The following is a 17251-nucleotide window of genomic DNA, read 5'->3' as shown; positions in this document are numbered from 1 at the left end:
ATGTGTTGTGGCTAACCTGTGATGGTTCAATATATATCGCTGGTGTGATTGTCGATTGTTTCATGTTTATTTACTCTGTCGTTATCTCGAAAATATTCGTAATTAATTCTGTTCTTGAGTCTCTGTTTTGTTGAAGTATAATAATGAGTAAAAGTAAAGTTATTAGAAATACTCTGAAGGCTTTTAAGAAAAGGAGAAATGTTGGAAAGCCAAAGGTATGTGTTATTACTGTAAACAATAAAGACGATAACCAATTGAGTGAACCTAACCTCTCAAGTACACCTGCCCATAGCAGTCAAAGTGGGAAAGAAAATACTTCACAGAAGAAGCTTGGTTCAATGAGTGAAAACTATGAATGTTTTATGGGCGAATCGGATGTGAATGAAATATTTGATATGTCGGTTCTCAAAGGAATTTTTTCAAACTGTGTAAGATGTATTCATTGTAGTGAAGTTGGTCTGGAACTCTCCATAATAAAGCATGTAGGACTTGCTAGTGAAATACAACTGAAATGTGATAAGTGTTCATACATGACCACCTTTTGGAACAGTGTTGCAGTAACTGCAACTGAAGAAAATGGTAGCAAAATCTACGAACACAACATTAGATTTGTTTATTCCTTGCGTTCAGTTGGTAAGGGTGCTACTGCAGGTGCAATTTTCTGTGGCATCATGAATCTTCCAAATCCCCCAACCAAGTTTACGACCTATAATAAATTAATAGGGTCTAAAGTAGAAGATGTCTGTATAGAATCTATGAAGAACGCTGTGGAAGAGGCAGTAATGGAAAATAATGGTAACAGAGATTTGACTGCAGCGTTCGATGGTACCTGGCATAAACGGGGACACACATCTCTTCATGGTGTAGTATCTGCCACCAGTATGTATACAGGGAAAGTTTTAGATGTAGCAGTAATATCAAAGTATTGTAGATGTCCACAAAAATATAAAGGTACACATGAAAATAATTGCAAAGCTAACTATAGTGGCAGTAGTGGAGGAATGGAAGTGGCTGGTGTTGCCAGTATATTCCAGCGTTCTGAGGCGTGTGATAAAGTGCGATATGTTAATTACCTTGGTCACGGTGATTCTAAAAGTTTCAAACGTGTTCAAGGACTGATGATGTTGTAGTGCAGAAATTTGAGTGTATTGGACAAGTACAGAAGCGAATGGGAACAAGACTTCGGCGACTGAAAGCTTCGTACAAAAAACAAAAACTCAGTGATGGTAAAGGGTTGGATTGGAAGGGAAGGTTAACTGACAGTGTAATTGACAAAATACAGAACTATTATGGAATGGCTATTAGGCAAAATACACAAAGTGTCGACGAAATGAAGAAGGCTGTTTGGGCTCTTTTTTTTTTCATATTTCTTCAACCGATGAAAATCCCCAACATAGCTTGTGTCCCAAAGAAGAAGACAGTTGGTGTAAATATAACAAAGGATTGCTAACTGGTGAAGTGTACACTCATAAGCATAGTCTGCCTCATGCAATAATGGAGGTGATAAAACCTATTTTCAGAGACTTAGCAGCACCTGATCTGTTGAAAAAGTGTATTCACGGAAAAACTCAAAACCCCAATGAAAGTGTAAATAGTGTTATATGGTCGATAATCCCCAAGACTGTATTTGTTGGAATAGAAACACTTGACTTTGGTGTGTATGATGCTGTTGCGACTTCCAATTATGGCAACATTGTAAGGTGCAAGGTATTTAGAAATATGGGAATGAAGATAGGTTCTAACATGGTACGAGCAATGCTTGCTTTAGACAAGGAACGCCTTCGGGCTGCAGACAGGGCTGTAAAGAGTCTAGAAATACAAGCAAGAGTAAACAGGAGGAGGAACAAGAGGAAGCTGGAGGAGGAGTTTGCAGAGGATGAAGTTAATCCATCCTATGGACCTGGAATGCACTAAAAAGTTAATCCAATCTTTGTCGGTCGATTCCCAACACTTTTATTTTCTCATACTAATTACATGTTTTCTAAGGATCTTCCAAACATATTTGTTTCAAACTTTCAGTAAATGTTACACAGTACCTTCTGCATAATTTAACACAGCCCTTTTCCAAAAAAACTGTATATTTTTGAATATATAAATAAAAAATTGCAAAAAAATGTTGTGAATTTTCATTACAATTGAAAAAAAAATCATCTTTAATAACTGAACTAAAATTTTGTAAAATCCCTGTGTTAAGTTGTAGCCCATATTCCAATAAATAATCTGTAAAAAGTTCAACTTCCTACCTCAAATACTTTGTGAGGAAAGATGTAATTTATAAGCGTTATTTTAACATTGCAAGTATAGGGCGTTCCGGAGCTCCTTAAGATATTCATATGTATTAACAACCATCAACGTTTTTCTTAATCTCGATTAAGCTACGTAGGTTTTATTTCAAAAATCGTGTACAGTCATAGCCTCTGCAGCGTTGTGCTCTGATTGTTGTGCTGTTACTGCGCAGTATCAAAATGGCTGAGGCTGCTCTCTGTTCTGTAGCGAAACACGTGTGTGGAACACGGTTAAAATGTGCCAAGTAGTAGCTGTTCTTAATGTTTTTCATAAATTTATGGAGATAATCGACTCTGAAGTTTTCCCAGTGTTGTATATAATGCAGTAGATACACAAGCCAAGATTGTATGTGTGGCGCAGTCAGTTGTGTAATTGGACATGTAGCAAATGCGCTTATTTGTCTGGTACTTCAGATCTCACAAATATCTGCTTTTTTCTCATTCAGTTTGAAATACCTGCATATCTTATTTATAAAACTCTTCATCATTTTTTATGAGTAATGCACGTCTTCTTGTTTCTAATTACATACTGAATGAGAAATACCTGTTTTCGTTTGAAATACAAATTCTTAATTATCGATGTTTTATGAAAGACTGTGCATAAAAGTTGTTTAAATTAAGAAAACATTACAATTTAATTTTTTAAGGCAAATATGAAATAACAAATCCTCTTTATTTGGACTATGGAAGGAACACATAGAAAATGTTGTGAGAAAGCTAACCAAAGACTGCATTTTATTGACAGGACACTTAGAAAATATAACAGATCTACTAAGGAGATTGCCTACACTACGCTTGTCTATGCTGTTTTAGAGTACTGCTGTGCTATTTGGGATCCTTACCAGATAGGACTAATGGAATACATCGAAAAAGTTCAAAGAAGGGCAGCACGTTTTGTATTATCGCGAAATATGGGAGAGAGTGTCACTGAAATGATACAGGATTTGGGCTGGACATCCTTAAAAGAAGGGCGTTTTTCGTTGTGATGGAATATTCTCACGATATTCCAATCACCAATTTTCTCCTCCGAATACGAAAATATTTTTTTGACACCGACATACATAGGAAGAAGTAATCACCACGATAAAATAAGGGAAATCAGAGCTCGTACAGAAAAATATAGGCGTTCATTCTTTTTTGGGCGCTGTACGAGACAGGAATAATAGAGAATTGTGAAGGTGGTTCGATGAACCCTCTGCCAGACACTGAAATGTGATTTGCAGAGTATCGATGTGGATGTAGTGTGGATGTAGATGTCCATCGTTTTATACCACAGATGTAGTTAAGTATCATAGAAACATGGAAAACAATCATTTTCACAGCACCGAGCACATCATACAAATGCTGCGTTATTACATTTGCTACTATACCATTACAATATGAACCCAACAGAACTGTTCTGGGCCCAAGCCGAGAAGTAACAAGACAGTTTAGCTGTCAGACGTACTGGAGCTAACGCAAGCAGCTTTCTCACATGTCACTGTCGAGTGCTGGCGGGCTATAGAACGGCTCGTCATAAAAGAGGAAGAGAAATTACTGCACTTGGTTGGCTTCATGGATTCTGTTGTTGATAGGCTCGTTATCAACATAGCAAATAATTACGCAAATTTGCCAGCGTTGACGAACACTGCCTTACCATCAGTATTGGGGCAAGGGGGATTCTACCCCACTCTTCGTTGTTTCCAAATGTATCCAAGATGGCGGCGATGACGTCATCCAAGATGGCGGCATGTACACTTGGCAAAAGTGCATGACATCATCCAAGATGGTGGCGATGACGAAATTCAAGATGGCGGATTTTGGAAGGAAGTTTGAATTTTGATGGGAAGATGGGGAAATTGGGTTACCTCCACAAATCCAACCCCCCTCCGCTCCCCTCCCCCCAGAAAATGGCGAAAAGATCAAATTCCAACAGAATAATGCATCACACCACGGTTATCTCTACTAACCTAAGAAAATCGCGGGAAGATAAGTCACTTGGGCTACCTCCACTAACCTAAGTCACCCAACCGCCACCTCATCCTAGGAACTGGCGCCAAGTTTGTATTTTGGTGGGAAGATAGGTCAATCCGCATATCTCTACTAAGCTAAGAAAATGGCGCGAAGGAAAGGACATTTGGACTACCTCCACTGACCTGTCACCCGACTGCCACATCTTCCTAGGGATTGGTGGGAAAAAGACTCAGCCTGCACTGCACTGGTGGAGAGAGGAAGGAGTGTACATTATTTATTTTGGAAGATTTTATTTAGGGATGGAGTGTATTTATCACACTGATACAAAACACATGCTTGGGGTCACGCTACACATCCCACAGACCTGTGAACTATTCCTAAATAACACTCTGCAGCCACGCAAACAACTCCTAATTTACATGAAATAATTTCAGTACAGACATGCAGACTCCTCCTAAATAATGCAGTATACAGATGTGCATACATGAAATCTACTCGGAAACTGCCTAAATAACGCATAGTGCAGCCTACAGGCCTCCCCAAAAAATAATGCAATAGACACGCAAACAAAATATGCAGACACCGTCTGCCACCCTCTGTAGACCTGGAGCCCCGTGAAGTGACACGGCCGTCAGGTGTCAAACCACGCACAGATGCCCGCACGCATGTGGCGGTGACATCCCTTTCATACTTGATACCTAAGAAATTCGTTTTGAAATATGTGTTCACTTAGGCACCGTTTCTGACACGACCAGGTGGGAGCACAGGAGCTCAAGGGGCGCATGCTGTCACAGTGGCGAGCCGCTGCTAGACGCAGGTGAAAGTTGCCTCTATGTTCAGTTATACAGCCAGTGTAATACCAATGTCGCAGAACTGCAAGGCATGCTCACACTGGTCTCATACACGAGACGCCTCCGGGCAGCACGTGTCTTTACTGTTGATGACAGAGTAGCACTGGCCACATTGTTCCTAGTGCGACATGAGAGACACATCTAACCATGCTTAACTGCAAATAGCGCAGAATAACATCGAATGCACTCTTCCCAGCAGTCCTAACGTGATACCCTAGTCCATCATATGTTACCCTTCCTGCTTTCAACACACACAAACATTCGCACCGCTATGTGGAGGCTCCTGTATCCCAGCACAAAGGATGTGAATGAATCGAGCATTATGATTGGCCCTTATCGAATTTACCTGCCGAATTACTGATTTTAGAGGCTCCTATATCCCAGCACAAAAGATGTGAATGAAGCGAGCATTATGATTGGCTCTTTTCGAATTTACCCACCGAATTACTGACGACATCGGTATCGAAGCACCTTTTATTACTTTCTGTGGACAGGACTTTCAGCAGCAAAATTATTTTGCACAGGTTGCTAAATTGCATTGACTGTTAAACCTCCAAAATTATCTACAGATCATCAAATACTTACGAGACTCACAAGAATATTGGAAGCCAGGAACATATTTAGCAGTGTAACTACAATTAAATATTATTATTGCTGCTACAGTCTGACACCGATCGATGTATAGGTAATGTCTCCTCTTGATGGCTGTGCTTCTGGAATGAATCTCAGTATCTATAGCACACATAATTTTCCATGTAAAAAATCTCTGTCATACCCTCGTGGTTATCGATGTGCTGAATCTATACGTCTCTCATGATAGGACACACAATAATGCTCTCTAGTCATGCGACAACATAAACCACAGTAACTTTACAATGCACTATATACGCATTTTACACAACATAAGCCACAGTAAGTCTACAATGCAATATATACACATTTTACACAAACAGTGGAGTTATCTTTTATATCTGTACAACACCCAAAAATATTATGGTATGCCCACACTCACACCGGCTATATTTCATGATGCTCCTCAGCCCTAGGGAAGCACCGTCCACCATTTATTTCTTTCTACAGACATGACATTCAGCAGCAATAAACTATTTTACACTGACCACCATATTGCACTGACAACTAAACCACGCAAAGTGCCATACATATCATCAAATACGGAGAGACTCTTACTCACTTACACTGCTCTCCCACTGAGGACAGGAGCTTGAATATTACAGCATGAAACTGATCTCCAACCCAGCAATATATCACTGCGTACCGGGTCGATGTAGTAAACATACAATTCATATCCTCTGCCATACAAAATCATACCTGTTACTTCAGAAAGCCGTCAGTGGAATGAAGTCACTCTCAGAACTGTTGTGCAAAGACTTGCTCGTTCCCCCTCTTGGTACAAACACGTTACTGTTTCTGGTCCAGGCCTGCCTGCTTGCTCGCATTTCTATACCAATCTGCAGACTTTGGGATTACAAGAAAATATCTATTTTCGCATGGTTTGCACACAGCAGTATCCTACCGATCGCTCACACAATGTAATTCCGAAGATATAGACTGGGAATTATTTTTATTCAAACCCAAAACTTTAGCTAGATGGGGCGTGCTCTACACCACTGAGTAACTAGAAAAAAAAAACAGACCAAAAATGATATTTCTACTCACAAATACCAATCTCGGTGATGTAACAGGTTCGAAATCATCCCCGCAATTTACAAAGTCTACTAAGGTGGTTTCTCATGTCTAGATAACCGGCAAATGTCTTCCACATGCTAGATGCACACCTCACAATCGATCTTCTCTATTCTGAATAAAGGTGCGAAATGTGCAGAAGCAGTCAACTGAACAATTTACATGGGAACGAATAATGGTTCAGCACAAATGCACCTCCATATCCATTCTCAAATTTCCACACAATCACGAAAGCTATCCAACACATACTAAGTATTAGTTCGTGGTCTGATACAACACCATAATTCATCTACATTTCTACACATCAACAGGCCACTCCGATCTGATAGCTCCTACCGTTAAAGGGAAACGTGAGTCAGCCCCACACAGGTCACTGGCACTGCAGGCCGAACATGCACAGGTAGAATGAATTATCCTAAGAAATTGGCCACATATTTATTTCACCCCTGGACTTACAACTAAATGTTACGATTGCAGTCTGAGTTGAATGACATTTGACAATGAGCAAAGTATCGGAAATATATCCTATTGACGGCTATGGCTCTGGAAATAGAAATATCAGTACCATTCTTATGACTTGACATACTCTTCCCTTTACTATCACAGTACTTGACGTCAAATCCACACCTTCCTTATGAATGGACATAAACATTTCCTTTGCATATATGCCAAAACACAAATACATACTTCATAAGCCTGATCCTCAAGGTGAACCTATCATGCACACACTACTACTAAGTGTGATAATTCGTCAATAACTGTTTACCTACGATACAAAATAAGGCTGAGAGACAATCAGCGATGGGCGGACATGTCTCATAAGTTTTTATTGTTAGTGATACCAGTGTGTCTTAGAAATAGAGCCATTATCATCTCATATGTTAAAAAAAATTGATCACAACAACTACTGTATGTTACTGTCACTAGTGGTCTTGGTTCTATAGGAACACACAAGTATCCATGTTAAAAGCTATACTTGCTTTATAAATCCACATATGGCGTTACCTACGAATCAGGTGGGTTTTCCAGACAAATAATGAGACGTGATCGTCTTACAAACCGCCAGATGTTAAAAAACCCGATCCCAACAACTACCATATGATACTGTCACAAGCGGTCTTGGTTTTATAGATGCGTACAAGTATCAATGTTAAAAGCTATAGCCATTTAGAAATCGAGATACGACATTACCTCTGAATGAGGTGGTTTTTTGCCGAGACATACACCGTGACGGCGATCGCAGGAGTATATAGTATCAGACCAGCACGTCGCCGATGGTGCAACCTCGTAATGAAATTACTCAATTTAGAAAGTGATTTGGCTAAGGAACATGTTATGAAACTAGTAATTGCGAATCCCTCACGCCACCGCAGCTAGATATTTTTACAGTATTTGTAGTGCATTCTGTCTCGATCCCTTGTCAGAGGTTCAGTGATATATCCATTGAGCTATAGGCGCTGGTTGATTGAGAAGGACCGCAAACAATAGTAGATGATGTGCTGATTGAGGTCGTAAGAAAATGTACACTAGCTTCTCAGATCTCTGGATCCTATTGACAACTCCTTTAATGATTACAACCACTACTCTAACATATTTCTGGCACTCACACATCTCGATACGAGTCACCTTTTGTGAACCTAGCTACTACAGTAAAATTCTAACGTGGTTTTAGTCACCCCCTATGCATCTTGCAACTGCTCCAGTTTCTACAGCTTTCTGCATGTGATCGTTCCAATTTAGGCCAGAACTGAGCAGAAGTCGGAGAAAGACATATACACCACCTTCTGCAACCTGTGTAGAAGCAGAACGAGGCCATTCGGTGGAAACGCGTGCAATGTGGTACGTCTCCAAGCTAGATACAGATACTGCAGTCCAAAGTAGATCCGCATCCATTCAAATCAATCAGCCCATCATGCTATCATCATTATTCTCTATCCCCCAACAAAGAAAAATTACGAACTGTAAAAGCCCCACTAACTTCATTCAATATAGAAGTCACCTAGGGACTGATGCTGGTGCAATGACGCATAGCTGTGGTGCTGTCCAGCGCAGAGAAAGGGATTTCGCAAAGCTCCCCAGAATAGCATTCCTAACAGGTCACCCCATCCATCATCGAATTTACCTGTCAAACTGCTGTGGCTGTCTACATGGTACAATCCTATTAAACATACAGCTTTTGATCCATTGCAGAGGACAGTTTAAGGTTTCATCACCCATATTGTAGGATGATAACCATATCCTGCAGACTATACTGCAAGTCACAAGAGATGCTCCCTGCGACCCTGTGTCATTGTTTGAAACATTGTTTTCTAACACGCTTTTGTACACTGTCAAACATTTTCTTTTTCAGCCATGACTTCGAGACCTGTGTCAGGTTCCAAAGTGACATTAAGACGTTCTGATCCATGGCCACTCGCAGAAAACTAGACATCACTTGGTGTAAATCATTTTGTTACGATGGCTACTATAACATGCCACAAACTGGACGATTTTAAATAAAAGACAGTTAAAACATAAGGAAAGTAGAAGAGTTTGACTGCATTGTGGAGAGTTTCCAAACAGATGTCCGAAAGTGATTGACGACCTCTACCTTTAAATCTGTAACAGTGACGGAACAGATGATGGCTCTGCGTTCCCTTTCGACTGATTCCTCATATTGCACTCATGTACGCGATCACTGTTTCGGTGCTACAACCCCCAGAAGGTGTCACCCATCCACAAAACTCATTCCCCAACTCAAACAAGCGCTGTCAGTAAATCATTATGTGATAACCAACAGCACACCAACGCACGGATAGGATGGAAAAGACACCACCGATGTACTGTAATAATAAGCATCACAGTTGATACCGCGAACAAGTTTAACAATTTTACAGTAATTTCAACACCAGCCAATGATATGACAGCATGTTTCCCCAATTTCAGTATCATAGCTAAATCGCCCCTTCTATACTTTGAAAGCATCATTGCAAAAGCAGATAGATGACTGTGAAGTATGTCCATTCCGTGTTAATTCTTGAACACATAAATCATCAAAATATACCAGACAGCGCTCTACATATTTCTAACACCACGAGCACAGTGCTTAATTTATGATCTATCTCTCTGGGTATGAGTCAAAGAGCATTCTCGCGGTCTTAGGGTAAAACTAAAGAGTGAAGGACCCTCATCACACTGTCATTAACCAACCCACTCTGGAGCACCGTTACCGAATTAATCTGCAACCGATCAGAAGTATACCACTACACTCCTTGTCTCGTGAATGAATTGAGCTTCCCGAGTCCTCACCCATCCAAGTGCATGAGATTTCTCGAGACGCACCCATGTTGAGGAGCTTAGCGCTCCTTATCGATGTGTAGTAACATATTTCAAAGTGTCGTGATGTAATAGCACACAGTTAAGGACAAGAAACGAATGATTTTTATACGTGATGGATCTCCAGATGGATGGAGTTCGACGCATTTTTATGTAAATCAACCAAGCTGTCAACTCTAAACTGTTGTTCTACTAGAGTCTAGGATCGGTACCCGGAAGGTACTGGTAAGAGAGAACATAAACACACGCACTCCTAAGGCTACAATGTTCTACGCTTAAAATGGGGTATAATGTTAGATCGCTTGTGTTTCCAACCTATCAGTCATATGGAATGTAGCACTGTTAATATTCCAATGTAAGAAATATATTTCAAGGGCAGGACATACATCCTTCTTCCCGGTTTCTCAACAATAAACTACACTCCCGGAAATTGAAATAAGAACACCGTGAATTCATTGTCCCAGGAAGGGGAAACTTTATTGACACATTCCTGGGGTCAGATACATCACATGATCACACTGACAGAACCACAGGCACATAGACACAGGCAACAGAGCATGCACAATGTCGGCACTAGTACAGTGTGTATCCACCTTTCGCAGCAATGCAGGCTGCTATTCTCCCATGGAGACGATCGTAGAGATGCTGGATGTAGTCCTGTGGAACGGCTTGCCATGCCATTTCCACCTGGCACCTCAGTTGGACCAGCGTTCGTGCTCTGGACGTGCAGACCGCGTGAGACGATGCTTCATCCAGTCCCAAACATGCTCAATGGGGGACAGATCCGGAGATCTTGCTGGCCAGGGTAGTTGACTTACACCTTCTAGAGCACGTTGGGTGGCACGGGATACATGCGGACGTGCATTGTCCTGTTGGAACAGCAAGTTCCCTTGCCGGTCTAGGAATGGTAGAACGATGGGTTCGATGACGGTTTGGATGTACCGTGCACTATTCAGTGTCCCCTCGACGATCACCAGTGGTGTACGGCCAGTGTAGGAGATCGCTCCCCACACCATGATGCCGGGTGTTGGCCCTGTGTGCCTTGGTCGTATGCAGTCCTGATTGTGGCGCTCACCTGCACGGCGCCAAACACGCATACGACCATCATTGGCACCAAGGCAGAAGCGACTCTCATTGCTGAAGACGACACGTCTCCATTCGTCCCTCCATTCACGCCTGTCGCGACACCACTGGAGGCGGGCTGCACGATCTTGGGGCGTGAGCGGAAGACGGCCTAGCGGTGTGCGGGACCGTAGCCCAGCTTCATGGAGACGGTTGCGAATGGTCCTCGCCGATACCCCAGGAGCAACAGTGTCCCTAATTTGCTGGGAAGTGGCGGTGCGGTCCCCTACGGCACTGCGTAGGATCCTACGGTCTTGGCGTACATCCGTGCGTCGCTGCGGTCTGGTCCCAGGTCGACAGGCACGTGCACCTTCCGCCGACCACTGGCAACAACATCGATGTACTGTGGAGACCTCACGCCCCACGTGTTGAGCAATTCGGCGGTACGTCCACCCGGCCTCCCGCATGCCCACTATACGCCCTCGCTCAAAGTCCGTCAACTGCACATACGGTTCACGTCCACGCTGTCGCGGCATGCTACCAGTGTTAAAGACTGCGATGGAGCTCCATATGCCACGGCAAACTGGCTGACACTGACGGCGGCAGTGCACAAATGCTGCGCAGCTAGCGCCATTCGACGGCCAACACCGCGGTTCCTGGTGTGTCCGCTGTGCCGTGCATGTGATCATTGCTTGTACAGCCCTCTCGCAGTGTCTGGAGCAAGTATGGTGGGTCTGACACACCGGTGTCAATGTGTTCTTTTTTCCATTTCCAGGAGTGTATGTTATGGAACCGTAAAACGAAAAAAAAACTACTTCCTTAAAATATTGGCTCTGTGTGATACGAGTACAAAACAGCTTTCTGGAGATGTATAGCGCCCACTGTTCACATCAGATCACGGATCGGAAATTATAATATACCTGCATCAGCCCTACATAAAATGATCGTTAGTGTTGGCGAATACCTCTTACAAGGAAACAGATAAACGCAGAGCAGCAACGTACGAGATGCGACAATTACAAGTCATTCCGTCACTAACTCTGTATACAGCACACCTGTCAGGCAGATGTGTACACGGGAATTGCACTGCCTCACAAGCTCCTATCGCTAACTTAGTTATGACGCTTTAGTCTCGATTTTACACCCAAGATGCGACCGAGGGGACGGAGTACATCACATAAATCAAATAAAAATATGGCATATCAGTCTTTGATCGCTATTTTTTTATTTTCAATAACCGGTTTCAGGCTAGCTGCCCATCTTCAGATCATATATTGCAGTTACTGTCATGACAGTTATGACAGTGAACCAATAGTTCTGTACTGACAAGTTACTATGTAACTGCAATATATGATCTGAAGATGGGCAGCTAGCCTGAAACCGGTTATTGAAAATAAAAAATAGCGATCAAAGACTGAAATACCATATTTTTATTCAAAGAACGATCGTGGCAATCCCAATAAGATAATCATGTCAAGTTTTGATAAACATAAATCAAAGTTCATTTAGAAGAATGTGCCATGTTTCATCACACATGAGATGGAAGTCTTCTGATGACCGACAGGTTTACCATTAACGATCACAAGTAGACAGTGCTTTAAACCACACACAAAACACGTGGCTGTATATGAGTAGAACGCAGGCTATGTTACGCGACTGATGCATCCTGACAGAACAGTGGAAAAATTGACCTCCAGCAACTTCTCGATCTCTAGAATGCATCATCAGTCAACCATTAAATCATACCTTGTTACAGCTCAATCTCAATCATCACCCCCTCCACTCTCTGTCATCCTTTAAGGCAGGTGCAAGTAAGTTTAGAGGCAGATGGTTCTCTGTCTTCCTGAAAAGTATCAAATACAGTACCTCAAACACAATACCTCAATAGACATACAGTATAATGCTGCCTTGATGCAGAAAAATTGACTGCCTCCCTGATTCCCTTTGTTTTGATGTCGATGTTTTCTCGGATTCTTCTTCCTGCCACATACTCAAACCCATGTACAAATTGTTTGACGTGAACCAGAAGATACACAAGTTCTTCCTCAATTTCCCCATATTTAGATGTATATTCAGTCAATTTATACCAATTCCCTCGTCATTTTTCGCAATTGTATCGATTTTATGTCAGATCTATCTATGCGACCATGACATAACCTCTCGTTCTGTGTTCTAAATTTGCTTGTAAATGTAGCACAGCTCCAACACCTAGCCCAGATGCACTTATTGGGAGGTGTACTATGGCACTGTACTCGACTGTATCCAGTCACGTCCACATTTGGAGAGCATTTGCTCTGTTTTCTGTATGTCTGTGTATATGCATGCCTCGCGGAAGGATGTTGTGTAAAATGTGTATATATTGCATTGTAAAGTTACTGTGGTTTATGTTGTCGCATGACTAGAGAGCATGACTGTGTGTCCTATCGTGAGGGACGTATAGATTCAGCACATCGATAACCACGAGGGCATGAGAGAGATTTTTTACGTGGAAAATTATGTGCGCTATAGATACTGAGATTTGTTCTAGAAGCACAGCTGTCAAGAGGAGACATTACCTGTACATCGATCAGTATCAGGCTGTAGCAGCAATTGTAATATTTAATTGTAGCTACACTGCTACATATGTTCCTGGCTTCCAATATTCTTGTGAGTCTCGTATGTATTTGATGATCTGTAGACAACTTTGCAGGTTTAACAGTCAATGCAATTTAGCAACCTGTGCAAAATAATTTTACCGCTGAAGGTTCCGTCTGCAGAAAGAAAGAAAAGGTGGATGGTGCTTCGATACCGATGGAATCAGTAATTTGGCAGGTAAATTCGATATGAGCCAATCATAATGCTCGATTCATTCAAATCATTTGTGCTGGGGTATAGGAGCCTCTACATAGTAGCGTGAATGTTTGTGTGTGTTGAAACCAGGAAGGGTAACGTGTGATGGACTGCGGTATCACTTTAGGGCCCCTAGGAGGAGTGCATTCGCTGTTATTCTGCACTATTTGCAGTTAATCATAGTTAGACGTGTCTCTCATGTCGCGCTAGGAACACTGTGGCCTGTGCTACTCTGTCATCAATGGTTAAGACACGTGCTGCCTGGAGGCGTTTCACATATGAGATGCGCATGAGAGTGCCTTGGAGTTTTGTGACATCAGTATAACACTGGCTGTATACCCGAAAATAGAGGTAACTTTCACCTGCATTTGGTGGTGGCTCGCGACTGTGATGGCATGCGCCTCTTGAGCACCTGGTTGCGTCAGCAATGGTGCCTAGGTGAACATGTATTTCGCGAAGAATTTCGCAGGTATCAAATATGAAAGGGATGTCGCCACCTCATGCATGCAGGCATCTGTGCGTGGTTTGACAGCTGATGGCTGCGTCACTTCGTGGGGCTGCAGGTAGCCTCCTGTGCTGTCTACAGGGGGTGGCGGATGGTGTCTGCATATGTTGTTTGCATGTCTGTTGTATTATTTTTCGAGCAGGTCTGTAGGGTGAACTATGCATTATTTGAGCAGTTTACCAGTTGATTTCTTGTCTGCACATCTGTGTACTGCATTATTTAGGAGGAGTCTGCATGTCTGTACTGAAATTATACGGTAAATTAGGAGTTGTTTGCGTGTCTGCAGAGCATTATTTAGGAGTAGTTTACAGGTCTGTGGGCTGTGTGGCGTGACCCCAAGCATGTGTTTTGTATCAGAGTGGTAAATATACTCCATCCCTAAATAAATTGTTCCAAAATAAATAAAATATTCTCGTTCCTTACTCTATCCAGCAGCCCAGCTGAGTCATCTTCGCACCATTTTCCCCCTCCAGATTACCATCTTGGATTACATCACAGGAGGGATGACAGCATCTTCTGGTGGCAGTATTGTGTACTAGGTCAGTTGGAGTATAGATCTCGTAGTGGAGAGATTGTCTTCAAAATAAAAACATTTGTCCAGCACAGGCTGACTCGTTTTCCCACCATTTTGGATTACATCGCAAATGGACGACAGCACACTCTGGTGGTGGTACTGTGTACTAGGTCGACACCTGTTTGCCACCATTTTTGATAATGGTACCTGTGTCATCAGCTGATGTCATGGCTACCATCTTGGATTACATCACGGAATGGACAACAGTGCCATCTGGTGGTGGTACTGTGTACTAGGTTAGTTGGAGTGAGGACCTCCTGGGGAACACACTGGATGGTGGTGCTGTCTCTAATTGTTTCAATAAAGAGTGACGCATGATTTCGACAGTTGACATTTAGCAAGCGTGTTTGCGGAGTCTTTTAGATGGAATATTATTTTGACTATTTACGAGTTGTTTGGCTCTCTGGACGTAAATGTACTGCGTTATTTACGAGTGGTTTGCATGTCTATAGGCCGTGCAATGCATTATTTTGACTGTTTATAATTAGCAGATGCACATGTAGAGCATTGTACATGAGTTATTTAGGAGCAGTTTGCAGGTCTGTATGATCTGTGGCATGTCAGAGCATGTGTTCTGTATCACTGTGATAAATATACTCCATCCCTAAACAAACTGTTCCAAAATAAATAAAGTACACTCCTTCCTCTCTCCACCAGCCCAGTGCAGGCTGACTCCTTTTCCCACCAATTCCTAGTAAGAGGTGGCAGTTGGGTGACTTAGGTTAGTGGAGGTAGCCCAAGTGACTTATCTTCCCGTGATTTTCTTAGGTTAGTAGAGATAACCATGGTGTGATGCATTATCCTGTTGGAATTCGAACTTCCCATCATTTTTCTGTGGGAGGGGAGCGGAGGGGGTTGGGTTAGTGGAGGTAACCCAATTGTACCATCTTCCTGCCAAAATCCGCCATCTTGAATTTCGTCATCGCCGCCATCTTGGATGACGTCTTGCGCTGTTGCCAAGTCTACACGCCACCATCTTGGATGACATCATCGCCGCCATCTTGGATACATCTGGCAACAATGGAGAGTGGAGTAAAATTCTCCTTGCCCCAATACTGCCGCCAACATAGTGGCAGAGAATGACATCACAGTTAGATGGAATAGCGGAAGCAATATCATCAATCCTTATTGTTCAAGATTTGCTCAAACACAGTCTGTTTCCAATCTTTTCACAGCAATCAAAAAAGACACAGCGAGTGGTGTCTGTGCGAGCATTTAGGAACATATTACCCTGGCATTGGTCCGAATAACAAAAAATCCAATTCATTGTAGGATGCATCCAAGGTGACGAGCAGCGGAAGAATTTGCACATACAAAGAATTCAAACAAACCTTTTTAGAGATATACTGGTCACAGGTAATACAAGAGAAACTTCGAATGGAGGTGTTTGACCCGCAACCTTTCAATGCAAAACAGGATGGGTTACGAAAATATTTAAACAAGACAAGATATTGGAATAACCCGATGTCACATGTTAACATGTTATGTACATTAAAAGGACCGTTACTGCCTCATGTATGCGAAAACCTGGCCCCAGTTCTGACTTACAACACGGAGTAGTTTTTATCCGCAGTCAATTCAATTGATCTTATATATGACAGCAGCCCCAAGACAAACGATTACAATAGTAATCCGTCAAGTGCGCCCAGAAATGAAAACAATAATGGAAATAATGACAGTGGGAGCAGCTACAACAACAATAATGGTAACAACCACTGCAACCAGTATGGTAACATGCAACAAGCGTATCAGCCATATGCACCACTACAGGCGTATAGTGAGAACCGTAATTTTGGAAACAACTGAACAAACAGTAACAGAGGCCGCAACGGCAGGGGATACAATAAACGAAATAGCAGGTCTCAATGCTGTAATAAGTGGAATGGATGGAATAATGTCTATGATTCTAACACAACGCAGAACAAAATTTAGGTAATAGTAATAAAACCACCAAGTACCTACAATAATAACAGTGGTTACGGGAGCGGGAGAAACCCAGAACAGGGCCATACCAGCCCCGGTCGAATACAAGGACATTTGTGGAACACTTTTGAACCGACGATACACATAGTTGACGTGGTGGATGGATGGATTAACTCCCTAGGGAAACAGCGATCAGCCAGGCCAAGTGCCGTGACAACGACCTTGAACGGATGCGGTGAATAAGGGTTTT

The sequence above is a fragment of the Schistocerca nitens genome, chromosome 4, assembly GCF_023898315.1.
Source record: "Schistocerca nitens isolate TAMUIC-IGC-003100 chromosome 4, iqSchNite1.1, whole genome shotgun sequence".
Lineage (NCBI taxonomy): Eukaryota > Metazoa > Arthropoda > Insecta > Orthoptera > Acrididae > Schistocerca > Schistocerca nitens.
Note: the sequence above shows the minus strand (reverse complement) of the source record.